Genomic DNA, 14,545 nt, shown 5'->3' with positions numbered 1-14,545 from the left:
TGGCAAATTTTAATTTTTTTTATCAATTCTGACAAATTTCTCAAATTTAATAAATCTTATGAAATTTGATGATTTTCCGCAAATTTTTATGAAATCTTGCAAAAATTTGTAAATTTGAATTGAAATTTTAGCAAATCTTGAGAAAATTAATAAATTTCTACGGGAAATTTAAGAAATCTTCAAAATTTACAAATTTACAAAAAACCCCGAAGGAGAAATTTCCAAAGATACTGTAAACTATTTCTGTGATAACTGCACACCAGAAGTATAATATGTAATATATTAATATCTTTATATATTAATATTGTAATATTACAATATCTACCCTATTAAAATATTTGTTTCCATAATATTTATTTGCCTTAAATTACTTCATAAAACAAATTTGTCGTATAATTAGGCTTCATCTTAAAAAATTCTTTTTTCAAAATTTTCCACTAAGTTATTTGTTTTTTTAAAATGTCCAATGATAGACGAAATTGTCCAAAAATATACCTTCTTGTCCATAGTTTTCCTTATAGTGTCCAAAGTTAGCGAATTGGTGTCTAATTTTAAACCTTATTGTCTTTAGTTAGAACCCCCCTAGTCCAATTCAAAACTATTTTGTCCAATGTTTGAATTACTCACTTAATATCTTAAAATAATTATTGTTTTAAAAATTCACAAATTTAAATGCCAAAAACCAGAGTAAATTAAAAATGAACATTCATTATTTGTATTTCAAATCGTTTTAAAATGGTCTACTCTAAATTTGTCTTTTTAAATGGAATTTTACAAAAGTGTCCATTCTTACCCTCACTCACCCTAGTAGTTTTCGTTATTAATTAGTGTTTACGAAATTACAACGAAATCGATAACTTTTAGGTTTTTACTTTACTTTAATTTGTAGGTTTTCTTCAGTTTATCTACTTTTGGTCCTTCATCACTTTCGGTAGTTTGACAGATTTAGTTTAGTCAATTTCAATTGATTTAAGACGATTGTAGTCGAAACTTATTTATTTTAAGTAAATACCGCTCTTTTTATCGTTCATTTTAGTCAATACAATTAATTCAACACGATTCTAGTCAATTTCATTTATTAAACCCAAATTCCGGTTGTTTAACCAAATTTCATTCATTTTATTCAATATTAATCATTTTTAGCCACGTTATGACTGTTTTACCCAAATTTTCTTTTTACCCAAAATTTTATAATTGTAGCCGATGTTAATTGTTTCAACACAATTTTACCCAATGTTTGTCATTTGGACGAATTTTGATTATTTTACCCAATTTTTTTCATTTTACCCAATTTAAGCCGATATTAGTTGGTTTAAAGACCGACTACATAGTTTACTCTGTCTTAAACTGGAAGCTGGCTGCTTGCATAGCACTTGTGTCTTGAAGTAAAAGACAGAGTAAACCGAAAAACTATGTAGTCGGCCTTTAACACAATTTTATTCAATTTTATTAATTTTTGGCTGTTTTACTCAATTTTATCATTTTACCCCATTTTAGACGATATTAGTTGGTTTAACACGATTTTATCCAATTTTAAACATTTTAGATCCTTTTACCCAATTTTGGTCTTTTTACCCAATTTTTGTCGATTTCAAAAAACAATTATTTGGCAATAGCTTTTCCCTTGGTGAAAATTCATGTTACCCCAAGGTCTAAATACCCCCCGATTTTCATCAAAATCGGTGATTAAAACCTCGGGTACACTCCTCGTAAGTGGACGCCCACGGGTTCTTCCCTTCAACTTCTTTATCTCTGCTGACTGCGCCAATACAAAATTTGACCTTTAAAATTTCATACGTAAAAAAAGTAGATGAATCGTTATGTGTATCGAAGGTTCTGTGGTAGAACGTCAGCCTGTCTTACAGGACCACTCGGGTTCAAATCCCGCCCGATGCGATTGCAAATTGATACTAAGACGAATACCGTGAACAATTGGTGGAAACTCCGCCATTTGGACGTTGAGACGTCTACCGTAACCGTCAGCACTCGGTCCGTCCCAAAAGTCAAAAAGAAGAAGTTGGAGAGAAAACACCCATACATACAAAACGCAAACACAACAACCGCCATAACACAGACTCAATATTCCCATACTTACACATAAACATTGCAATAACGCAATTTCCAATAACACTGAGATGAAACCGTCGCGATGGTGAGCGTTAACGAAAAAAACAACCCTACGCAACTATATAAAATTATATACTCTTTTTATTTAATTGGATTTTTTTAAATTCAATTTTACTTTCAACTTCACCTGAACCACTGGTTTACTTTCAGTGTAAGATTTCGTTTGAGCTGAGTATTTATTACTCTGATATTTATATCAGAACATGGAACTAAAAAAGGCCCCAAAATCAATTGAATTACAATAGAGTGTCGCTTGATTCTTAGGAAATCGGCTAATAAACTTCAGAGTTAGATTTTGGAAATCTACTAGCAAAACGCACCAAAGAAGAAATAAATATATTCTAGTTTATTAATATTGGGCTTATCAACCAAAACATTGATAGAAGCACAACATAACAGTTAAAACGATTTTTAAATTTATAGAAATGCTTCCAGGCCTATGGGCAGTTGCTTCCACTAACTGGAAAAAGTATCATTGATTAGCTCAAAAAGGCAAAGCGGTCTTATGATTGTGTTACAAAGGCGATAAAGGTTCTTTACACCACAATAGCATTTTAAATATTAGGCAAAATGTCCAGACTTTTTTCACACTAGCACAATCAGTACCTGTAATTGCGAATATCATTGGTGACTCGTAGGTTATTTATTTATTCAAACACAATGAATCGAAAAGAACTAACCGTTATTTCAACCGAGCTTAAGTCTTTTAAATTTATTATATCATACATATAATTTAATTTACATACATATAGTGTCGTGTAGCAATTATTTTTAATTTTGCGAACGTGTTTCGATAAAACCATTGTATTGCTGAGAAAAAATGTATAGCTTATTTTTCTACGAACTAGATTGTCCTTAAATTGAATTGTGTTCAATTCATAAATTGCCAATTTATTGGTACTAAAAACGTTTGTTTATTAAATTTTTACCTCCAATATTTAATGTTTTCGTGTCTCTTAGTTTCATTTTTTAATCTGGTCAATAATATTTCGAGAGTACGTTGCTACTTAGAAGATAAAAATTTTGGTGGAGAGTAGATCAAAATTTCACCATTTGAGAAGTAATACTTAAGTAAGTTATCAAGAGTTTGGCTTGAAACGGAGAGTTCTATATCATATTTTATTCATTTTCAATAAGATTTTGAAGGAAAGTTCTGTTATTTTTTAAGAATAGGAAGGCCAAAAAGGTAGAATTATATTTTTAATATTTCACAAGAAGGATTAAGAATTAGGAAATTATTTGTTATTTTAGTTAATTAATATGAAATCAATGGTATTTAAAATGATATTTTATTAAATCAATGGTATTTACAATGTATGTAAATTTAAAGAAGTTTTTCCCCTTTTCATATTAACAGTAAGGATTGAGATGTAGAGATCTATCATTCTTTTGAAATAAAAATGTTAAAAAATAATTCGAGAACTGCAATTAGCGACGGTTAATTACTGACAGTGAAGAATCAGTAATTAGCCAAATTCTGGTTAGTTAAGACGACGTCAGTTGGAAAGCATCTAAATAAAGCGGGGGTTCTTTGGGTTTGGTGGGAAGAAATACATTTCACGATTGTCATCAAAAAATTAAACTATTAAAACAATGTAAGATATTAATATGAAATTTGTTAAGTCAGTGACACATTTGAAGCCACAGTGGGAGATTTTCAATTTCTAGATTAAAGTTATATATAATTTATTAAAGGGAGAAAAAACGAAATTGAAGTGAACTCTACTAACAAAAAGCAATATGGTTTGTTTTTAGTGTAACTAGTGATAATCTAGTCTGTTAAAAAGTTTGCAGACACCAATTTCAATTAAAAGAGCACTTTGAATACGCAACAATTAAATGACTGAAACTAGGTAATTTACGAGAACAAGCGATTAATTTCCGTAATAAGTGTATAACTACGTATTAATTTCCGATAAGAGTTTTGGCAACGTGTATAGGGAAAGTGTTTTATTATAAATATAATTATAATAATAAGCTAGGCTAAAACTTAAATTACCACCACTGCCCAAAATCAGATAGTTACTTTTAATACCGTAATAGCGAGTGGCCGGGTTACACCGCGTAGAAGGTGGTGGCTAGCCCTTCATGCCTCGTGAGCCATCTGCTCCTTACACTCATCATTACCGTTAACCTCAACAAGTGTTTATGGAATGGGGAAACCGAAGAGCTCGGGAGAAAACCTTTTAAATCATTGAGGAGATAATTTCAAAACACAAAACGGTAAGATTGGTTCCCAGTTTCCATCCAGTGCCACAACCTGGGATCCAACCCGGCACCTTTTGCTGCAAAAGTGCTGACCACTCCGCCACCCCAAGATTGACTCAACTATGCTTTATCTAAAGGTTTTCACTTGAATAGTTATTGAAGGTAGATTTTTTCCCTTTTTTTGAAAGTGTAAACTTTACTTACCACATCCCATTATTCATATTCACCTTTTAATTAATAAACAGGATGGCATTAAAATTTTCAAATGTAAGATACATCGTTGGGCAGCTCGTCACTTTGAGAGCGCAAAAAGTCAAATATTATTATTATTGGTGAAACCGTGCAAAATTTCTGACCTTTTAAATTCCAGGGTTCTCAGATATCAGCGAAACATAGTCATTAAATTGTCACCCTCTCTGTTATTTTTCGTTGTCCTTCACAATTTTGTAGTTTCCAATTTTCGAGGACGTTTTCGGCAGCTTTCCAGATAATTTTTGGTTTTCTTTAAAGCACCTTAAATAAATTTTCGAAAGTCGCAAAGACTTAAGAGGATTTAACAGTATTTAAATAATTAATGAAGGTCAAAATCTGTCAATGTGATGGTTAATGTAATTTTTCTGGCCGTTTGGGCTACGGTAGAATAATTATGTATTTTAAAAATATGACTGATATATATTCTAAAGTCATTTCAGTGTAAATTTTTTATTAAACCTTAATTTATGAATTTTTTAAATTCCTAAACTTGGTAATTCCGCTCAAAAACAAAGTTTGCAAAAGTTTAGTACTTCTTTTTATGATAATGGATTAAATGGATAAAGATGGTTTAATTTTGTGTAATAGTTATTAACTATATATATTCTTTAACTTCTTTCAAACACTTCTAACCATGTAAAAACTAATTTAATTTGAATTACTTTGTGGAAGTGATGTGATTAATTTAATTAATTGGTATTGTTCAGGATTTTGTTAGCCTCGGTTAAAGAAATAATCAATTATACAGTAGCAGTTTGAACAGCGTAAGGCTAAAAGAAAATTAATTTCTAACTTAGAAATACTGTCGCCATCTAGCGGTTTTGTACCTCACAAAACATTCCTAGGGTTTCAGCTTTAGTAAAAATAATTTAAGAAAAATAATTTATTAACATCAAACATAATAAAATCCATATTGAAATATTGCCTCCTCAGATTTGAAAATGAAACGAGGACTTACTTTACTATTTATCGTCGTGACCTATTGCATGGTTGAGGTATCAATTGCCATTTCCAAAACCGAAATCGAAATACTAAGTAAGTAAAATAGTGAAGTGCGAGAGGAAATAAAGCACAATCATTTTCAAAATTATTCATTTAATACAAAATAATCTAGGCTAATACTCAAGGCACCACCTTAGGCCTAAGTTATCGAGCGAATTTTAAAGCCAATAATTCAGGTGGCCGGGTTACAACGCGTAGGAGGGTGGTGGCAAGCCCTTCATGCCACGCGAGTCAACAGCTCCCCACACTAACTATAACCGTTAACCTGTACAAGCCTTTCTGGAAAGGGGAAACCGAAGAACTCGGGGGAAACCCCCTTTAATCAGTGGGGAGATAACTTGCAAACTCAACGCAGTTGGAAAGGTTCCGAGTTTTCAGCCAGTGCCACAAGTAGGCATGGAACCCGGCTCCTCTTGCTGCGAGGCGAAAGTGCTAACCACTCCGCCACCCGTACATTGGTCCGTGTTCCCCGCTACAAATTGAATTTTGGGACGTTGTGGAAGCTCCCAAATTATAAAGGTAGTTAGTGCCAAACATGAGGCATATTTATAAAGTTCGGACAAACTAGAATACGAATTTATTCAAACGAATGATATTTTAACAAAGCTTCCAAATCCGTCCAAGTATATTAGTAATATGTTAATTTATTTATTTTTTTTAGTTTAAGCCTACTTAAAAAAGAGTTTATTTCACAACCACAAATTAACAACAACATTTTCATCCTGTATCGTACAAATTCCCGTTTTCAACAATTCGGAGAACACATTTCTCATATATCTTAAAAAATTCAAACTCAATCAAGCAGGACAAAGAAGCTTCTTATTGAAATAAGTGTGTATTTTCATTTTTATATTCATTCTCGAGCGGAAAGTAAAATATATTATAATATAATATAATTATATTATAATATAATATAATTATATAGAATTAAAATTCTTTGAAAATGATCGATTTTTTTCTCGGGTATAAAACCAATTTAATTTATTTTCCAAGTTAAATTTCGGATAAAAGTTTCTTTTTAAAGTTTGCATATTATCTAAAAATTCATTTTTTTAAAAAATAATTAAAATTTAAATTATTTTTATAAATTTTAATAACTCTATGCAGCCACTAAAAGTGTCGGTTATGAATTTGGAGTAAAACTGGCTAGGCGGGTTTGTTGTAAAAAACGTTTCTTGACAAAAGGCGAGCGGGAAGTTAGTAGTTAGTTTCAGATTTTGCTCCTTAGATGATTGAATAAAATTATAGAATTCATTAATGTTGTGTGGTATCATTTTTAAACCCATTTTGTTTCATTAATTCTTTATTTATTTATTAATTTCTATAAAAATATTTTATATTAATAGCAGAAGATTAAACCAAAAGCGAAATATTTGAAGCTGTTAAAAACAACGAATTAAAATGAGTACATTTTGTCCAGAATATTTGATTATTCTAAGCAAAATAAAATTTTCCAAGAACAGGGTAGCTATATAAAAATAACAATATGCAATTTCCAAGTTTGTTTGTTAATCGTAGTATTAATAATTTGTTGGTATGATGTCTTCAAATATTTATTTAAATCAATCGTTTATTGGAAACTTTTAAGAAAATTTCAAACTACCTTTAAAGTATATAAAAAACGAACAGTCTAATAGCCGAAGTTTGAAAAAGATTTACAACAAATAACTTATGATATCCTTGCACAATCTACCTTAGAAATTTTACGATTTTTATGTTTTAACCTAATCGTAAACCAATTAGTATATTAATTATTTTCCTCTATATGTTATTTGAATTTATCTTCAATATTTTTTAGGCGAATTGAAGAAGATGCTACCTGGAGATACATCTAACCCGTATGACCAAGGCATCTTAAAACCAAAACGTTTCCGTATTAAGAGAGATTTGGTAGATATTGAGGATGTTAATACAGGGAATGCATACTCTTTGATAATGGCCAGGTTTTCAGATAATCAATGAGTTTCAAATTCACGTGAAGTACAAGTATAATATTACCAAAAATATAATATCCACTTCACTTGCTGTATGTAATTTAAAAGTTTCATAAATAAATTTGAAGTTCTTAATTCATAAATTAAATTATTATTTTCTCTTATTTCGATACATTTGTTTTTATTCTTTGATTTCCAACTTTCTAAGTAGAGCTGCGAATCAACATAATTGATTATGACGTGTTATTTCTAGCTCTCAGTAAAGAAAAAACCAAAAATGGAAAAAAAATGTTTGTAGGTCAAACGTCGGGTTCTGGTGGGTATATCAAATATCCACGTACCCGTCATACAACTTGGCCTAAAAGAACCCAAAATACCCACCCACCATTTTTTCGTGCAGATGGGTAATTTTCTGGTTACTCGATATTTAGACTGCGGGCTCCTAGCTGTATATCACAATAAATTTAATGTTTTGAGATGATGCAAATTTAAGATCGCCTTTAAAAAACCTTATATTAAAGCTTGAAGTGTCAGAAAAACCAATTGTCGACTAAGGTACATAACGCGATTAAATTTGGGAGACTCACTCAAATGGCTCAAAAGAGTTAAAATATATGGGATGTAAAACTCATTTCCAAACCCAATCAGCGAGAAAGAGGATAAGGTAAAGGCTACGGCAGCGCTTCTTTTCGCTTTGGGGCCAGAGAGGAAACGTCATCTGCGGTCCTCCCTTTCCGCGCTTTGCCTCGTGAGTGCTCGTGGATGCCCCCCTGTTAAGGCGAATCATTTCTAAAAAATTATTGTTTAACTATTGCAATGAAATGAAATGCTTTTATTTAACGTGCACAACAACAGTTACTAATCAAACCAACAAGGCTGTACACACAGTGGGATAATAATAATAATAATAAAATAATATTTATTGAGGATATCAACAATTAGCCAGAGGCTAGTTTACATATTGGTCCTTTAAATTGAAGTTAAAACCGAAGAAAGAGAAAAGTTTCAAATTTGTCTAAACAATTTCCACAGTCTTTAGGTAATCTAAACACCTCAATTTAAACAATTTAAGTCTTTATTATTTATACTTTTTAGTTCCAGTGGTAGCGCATTCCAAAGTACTGCACCACGATAAGATATTTTGGCTTTACTATGATTTGAGTTTTGGGTTTGAAAAAATTGCTTCAGATGCGATTGCTTCATGTTTCAAAGTAAGAAGTAGCTCTTCTGACTCAATATATCCCCACAGACGAAGAAAGGTAAGATAAGGAATTAGGTTAAGGTCTTTGTGGCTAAGGTCATTCATTGAAATAATTCGAGATCAAAGCAATGGGATTAAACTTTTATCCGGAAAGAGTCGCTTTCCAAATCCTTAACCCAACTTTGTTTCATATAAAATACGAGGAGAACCATTTATGAACGTGGAAACATGTTGTGAATGATGAAACGTGTTAATGAATCGATAAAATTCATTTACATACATGGTGAATGATTAAAAGCACATAATTACAGATGTACTAACTCGTCATGTTTCCTATGTCTATATAAACTAATGGTTTATCTGATTACGTATGTACCTAAGATCTTTGGTTGGACCCTGATTGGATCGCGTTTTTATACAATGTTGGCATAAAGTGACATACACAACAATATCTTCCTTTTTAAAAAGATTGAGATGTCTATAATTATAAAGTTTGTCCGATATCTTATAGGTTTGTTGATAGTTCTTCTAGAACGCGAATGTGACACAGCCAGTGGCGTAGCTGATGGTCCGCTGGGCCTGCGGTTCGGGGGGGCCTCGAGGTTCGGGGGGGCCCCGCTAATCATAAAAAAGGGGGGCCTCATAGAGATTTTTGCGGGGGGCCTTTGAGTTCTCAGCTACGCCACTGGACACAGCTAATGGTCTTTGTCTTGAAATGGTTCTATATTGTTATGAGGTCTTCCTCAATTGACTGAAGGAACCAGAATGATCCATTGATGGCGGCATTAGGTCTAACCGCTGTAGAATGGTACTTTCAGAAGAGTTCGGATGACTTCTACTTCTCGAATGAACTCCCCTCTGAATGAGTGATTGTCGCGGTTGATTCATCAGAACAGGATTCCTTGGTGGTGTCGCTACGGTTTGATTCCTTGAAGAAATTACTTGAGTTGGTGTCCTGTTGTTAGGAAGTGACATCACTGCTGGATTCTGGGCTGGATTCTGATTACCTGGAATCGTAGTCCTGTTGGTTTAATGCATCATCGGTTATGCATAACTAAAACCTTAGTCTTATGTTTAGGAACGAGAATGGGCTCCGTTGCTTGTTGAACTTGAGGTCGTATGTGGTTTTGATGTCTTCGTACAGGGCCAAATACCACTTCCACTTGATACATGATATTTCTTAGATGTGCTGTTATCTTCCCTTTTTTCCAACGAGCTCCTCGTCCGTAATTCTTGATATAAATTGGTTGGTTAACTGTTAGTTTTGCTAATAATTTCGCAGGTTTATTTTAAGCATTTTCTTCCCTCTGAGTCTTCATGGGTTAATTTTTAAATGTGGTACAGTGGATGACATAGTACGAGTCTTGTAGTTATATTCCTCCCTATCATCAGTTGCAGCCGGGGTTTTTCCTGATGATAGTGGTGTCCTCCGATATCTCATGAGTGTTCGGGCGATCCGTGCTTCTAGACTTCCAGATTTGAACCTCTCTAGTCCTTGATTAAATATTTCCATTTCTTCAGTTACTTCACCAGAGATTTTCTAGAGTCCAGTTTTTATAATTATCACACTCCTCTCTGGCTGTCCATTTGACTTAGGATGGTACGGAGCCGTGGTCATTTGTTTTATACCGTTTACGATGTAAAGTCTTTAAATTCTTGACTGATAAAACATGTACCGTTGTCCATAACGAAATTGAAAAATTTGAAAACTCATCCTGTCTTCGCCGGTATGTCTCCATTTATCCTTCTAGTTTCTTTTAAAGGAATCCATGCTGCATGTATTTCCCAACCGTAGTCATTTTCTCTAGTTCAAGACTTGTAACTGGACTTTCATCAATTTCATTTATGAGAAAGACGTACGCTGCTGGTACTGGTGTCTTGGTTTCTGTGTGAGGTAGAGGTAACCTACCTTATTTTTTTCTCGAACTTTTACTTTCTCATTCTGTAACGCTGCCAGTAATAATGCTTATCTTGAATGCGGGCGGCTGCCGTGGGTGGTACAGGTTTTTGTGATAATAGCAATGACACTAGAGGTTGATGGTTGGTCAGGAGTATAAACTTCTTCCCGTACAGATAGTCCCTGAATTTAGTAACAGCGAAAACGATGGCCAAGGCTTCTCTTTCTAGTTGTGAGTAGTTTTTTTCTGCCGCTGTCAAACTTCGTGGCTCAAATCATTCCTATAAATGAACGTAATGTTTCAATGTTATCGGGCTCTGGCGCGTTCATGGTTTCTTCCATTTTGCAATTTAAAGGGTGGATACCTTCTGCGTCAAGTTTATGGACTAGATATTCTATTTCTGAAACGGAGAAATGTAATTTTTCCTTGCGTATTCGCCGGCCCTTACGTTGAATTATTGATAAGAATTGACTAAGTTGCCGAACCGAGTAATACATCATTCTGAAATGGCATTACTTGCTTTATCTCTTGGAGCACCATTTCCATATGGCTTCAGAATATTGCAGCTTATGAATAGATTCCATATTGTAAACGATTATGTTGAAAAAGACCTCTCGATGTTACATAGAGGTCGGTAACGGTTAATCATTATCCATGATTAAATAGATTTTTTTGGGAAAAAAATGTAAACAAACAAATTTACCGGTTAATATTTCGGAAAATGATTAAAAAATATGTATTATTCGTAAAATTTTAGCTTTTTATCGAAAAAAACGTGTTTTTCCGATTAATTTTACAAATTTATGAAAAAATTAATCGGATAATACATAAATATAAATTACTTGATCAAAACATTTTACGAATAATTTTGAGAGCTTTATCTATTGAATAAAAGTTAACCATCCCCGACCTCTATCGATGTATTCATAACTGTATATTCTCTGGACTCTGCACGGAGTTCTAACTGGTTGTATGCTTCTCTCAAATCAATTTCAAAAAAATACTTGCATCCCACAGTCTAGCAAAGATATCTTGCGCTCTCGGGATCGGATAGATCTCGGTTTTTTTCACAGGATTGGTAGTTGATTTGATATCGCCGCAAATTCTGATTTTACCATTTGACTTAATTGCTGGGTGATGCATATCTTCAAAATGGATCTCTTTTGAGAATTCCCTCAGTTTCTATCCGCTTCAGTTCTGTACGAGCATTCAAATACTTGGGAACTACATCGCGTTTGATATAACGCTAAACTTGAATATTTTTCAGTTTTCCTAGACCTGGCTAGAAAACTTCTTCATGTTTTTTAAGAACATTCTCTAACATGTTGTTTTGAGTCCGCTCTCCGCTCTTATAAGCTAATCAGCTAGGCTAATACCCAAGGCACCACCTTAGGCCTAAGTCATCATGCGACTTTTGAAGCCATTAATTCAGGTAGACTTCACTATCATTGATAGGAGGTAACATTTAAAGTTCGGAATATAGCCATTTTCTTCCACACAAATTTGGACGTTGAATTTGACCTTCCACTACGAGTATTGGTAGTTCATCCTGTCTGTTTTTGAATTTGACCTGGACGATTGTGATCCCTAAATTTCTGAGTGAAGTCCCGGATTAGCAACGTAGGGGTTTTAAAAATTTCTTGATATTGCAAAGTTGAGGAAATCGAGGAAATCGATTAAGATTTTCTTCACATATTATAGAGTAACCAGAGCAGTTGTCCACTTCAAACTTGACGTCAATTCCATTTACTTGGTAGGTGACTTTATCTGGAGCTGGTGTTTGAAAGTCCGTTTCTTCTGTCTCCCACTGATTCCCACTGATTCCCACTGTCCCTATCTATTGGTTAAATTTGGTCACTGGAGCCCTTTGGGTGTTCCACACTCGACGTTCTGGGTCATTGAAGTCTTGGGGGCGTTCCACAAGCGGCCTTCTGGGTCACTGGAGCCCTTGGGGTGTTCCATACTCGGTGCGCTGGGTCACTGGAGCCCAAGGGGCGTTCCATACTTGGCATTCTATAACCATCTGGGGAGGGAAGTTTGCAATGGAAGAATAAGTCACTCTAGTCCTCAGCTGGGCGATCGAGGGTTTCGGGCAGCCCATGGTGTCGCCTACTGTTGGGCCATGATGAGGGCGTTTGTTTGCTATTTGTGAGCGTGTCACGATGGCTGTCTCACTGGCCGAATGTTGTTTCGCAAGCGTGCTATTGTCCTGGCCTGTTTAGTCTCGTAGGCCGCCGTAGTGCTAAAGCGGAATGGGGGTACAAATACATAGTTTTATGTCTCCAACATGATATGATTGACAGGGAAGGCATACTCTCGAAGATATATTTTTCGGTCGTGCTCTATATGATGTACTCAACTCGACGTGGGCTTCCCATTTTCTCGCTTTCTGACGTTGCCTTTATCTGGTACAGCTGATTGAAATGCCTTGGCTATATGTCCAATTTTCTCGCAATAAAAATACTTATCTTTGATGAATGGGCATACATGTCTTTTATGAGTTGTTGACGTACATTTATTGCATTGATGTGAGCTTGGCGTGAACTTGGTTCTTTGGTAACTGGCATTGTTTGGAGGATTTGCTGCAGTTGGCTGCTTTGGTAGTTTCTTCTTTGATCCCTGATCTGATCGTTTATTCTGATAAGATATGCAATTAGTTAACCTGCCATTGGATGAATAGGAATTGGAGTCGTCATTCTTTATTTGATACGTGTTCTTTATGACGGTTTCCATAGCTTAAATGATGCGGGTTGCATCCTTTAACGTGTGCGTGTCTTCCTCAGCCAGGAGTCGCTTTTGCCTAGCATCGTCGTTGATTCCGCAGACTAACCAGTCACTGATCATCTCACCCAAGGTGTTACCAAAACAGCAATATTCAAATAGTTGGCGTAACTCTGAAATAGTAATAGCTATTGCTTCCTGTTACGGTTGTTGAATAATAGACGTTCCACAATTTTGGATGGTTTTGGGATTGAAATGCTGGTCTAGGACTGACACCAATTCCGGATATCTCTTCGTAGGAATAGTGGCTGGTCTGAAGAAATTTCTTTATAATTACTACGTGGTAGCTTCCAAGACTGTTTGTAGAATTGCCCTCTTCTGTGCATCTTCAGTAATGTTATTGACAGTGAAATAGGCATCTAGCCTTTCGGAGTAGAAGGACCAGGATTGCGATCGAATATCAAAATGGTCCAATTTTACTTAAACCGCTGACATGGTTGCTTGTTGAGCAATTTGTGAAATTTGTACTTGGAGATTTGGGTTATTCATATGTTAGGCTTAAGTTCCGAAAATTATATTTACCGGTAATTGTTTTTGGACGTATCTTCTATATAGCCGTCCTTTTATTACCGATCGCCACAATTCCCTGTAGCTTAGCCTTCGTGCCGCATGCTCTCTCCCCTGTGTGAAGTCGTTTGTACCCCGTCGCCATTTTGTTGCGAATGATGAAACTTTTAATGAATCAATAAACTTTATTTACATACATAGTGAATGAGTAAAACACATATTTACAGATGTACTAACTAACTCGCCATGGTTCCCATGACTATATATACTAAGGGTTTATCTGATTACATATGTACCTATGAACTTTGGCTTGCGTTTTTATTCAATGCTGCCATTAAGTGACATATACAACAAAACAAGATAGGTATTAATAGTCCAAAGCTTGAAAATCATAAAAACGAAATCAGTAAGTTTTAAGTATTAATAATCGTTACTTTTAACCTTTTACTAAATCAAGATTCCCAAAAATTATATCAAACTATATGTTAATGAATCAAATACATAGGGGAGAGTGAGACATGCATGCAGGAAGGTGTTTTCCCACGAACTAGTCGGTTTTTAAAATGAAAACAGTTTTTACTAACGCATTTATCTCATGATTTTTATTCTTTATTTATAATGAGCGTAAGGTGTTT

The 14,545-nt window shown here is 34.3% G+C and overlaps 1 long non-coding RNA gene across 2 annotated transcripts; it reads left to right on the top strand.

The window, feature by feature from the left end:
* Positions 1 to 3,088: 3,088 nt before the first annotated feature.
* On the top strand, positions 3,089 to 7,671 carry LOC149926157 (uncharacterized). 2 transcript variants are annotated; one of them, XR_016476867.1, is made up of 4 exons: positions 3,089 to 3,198; positions 3,265 to 3,313; positions 5,521 to 5,622; positions 7,388 to 7,671. It is a non-coding gene; the product is annotated as an uncharacterized LOC149926157 (long non-coding RNA). The 2 variants fall into 2 exon arrangements; XR_016476866.1 differs by lacking the exon at positions 3,265 to 3,313 and having other exon boundaries at positions 3,090 to 3,198.
* The last annotated feature ends 6,874 nt before the right edge of the window (positions 7,672 to 14,545 follow it).

The sequence above is a fragment of the Leiobunum rupestre genome, chromosome 10 (genome assembly GCF_980474605.1).
Source record: "Leiobunum rupestre chromosome 10, qqLeiRupe1.1.hap1, whole genome shotgun sequence".
Taxonomy (NCBI): domain Eukaryota; kingdom Metazoa; phylum Arthropoda; class Arachnida; order Opiliones; family Sclerosomatidae; genus Leiobunum; species Leiobunum rupestre.
This window is presented reverse-complemented; position numbering and strand designations above follow the sequence as displayed.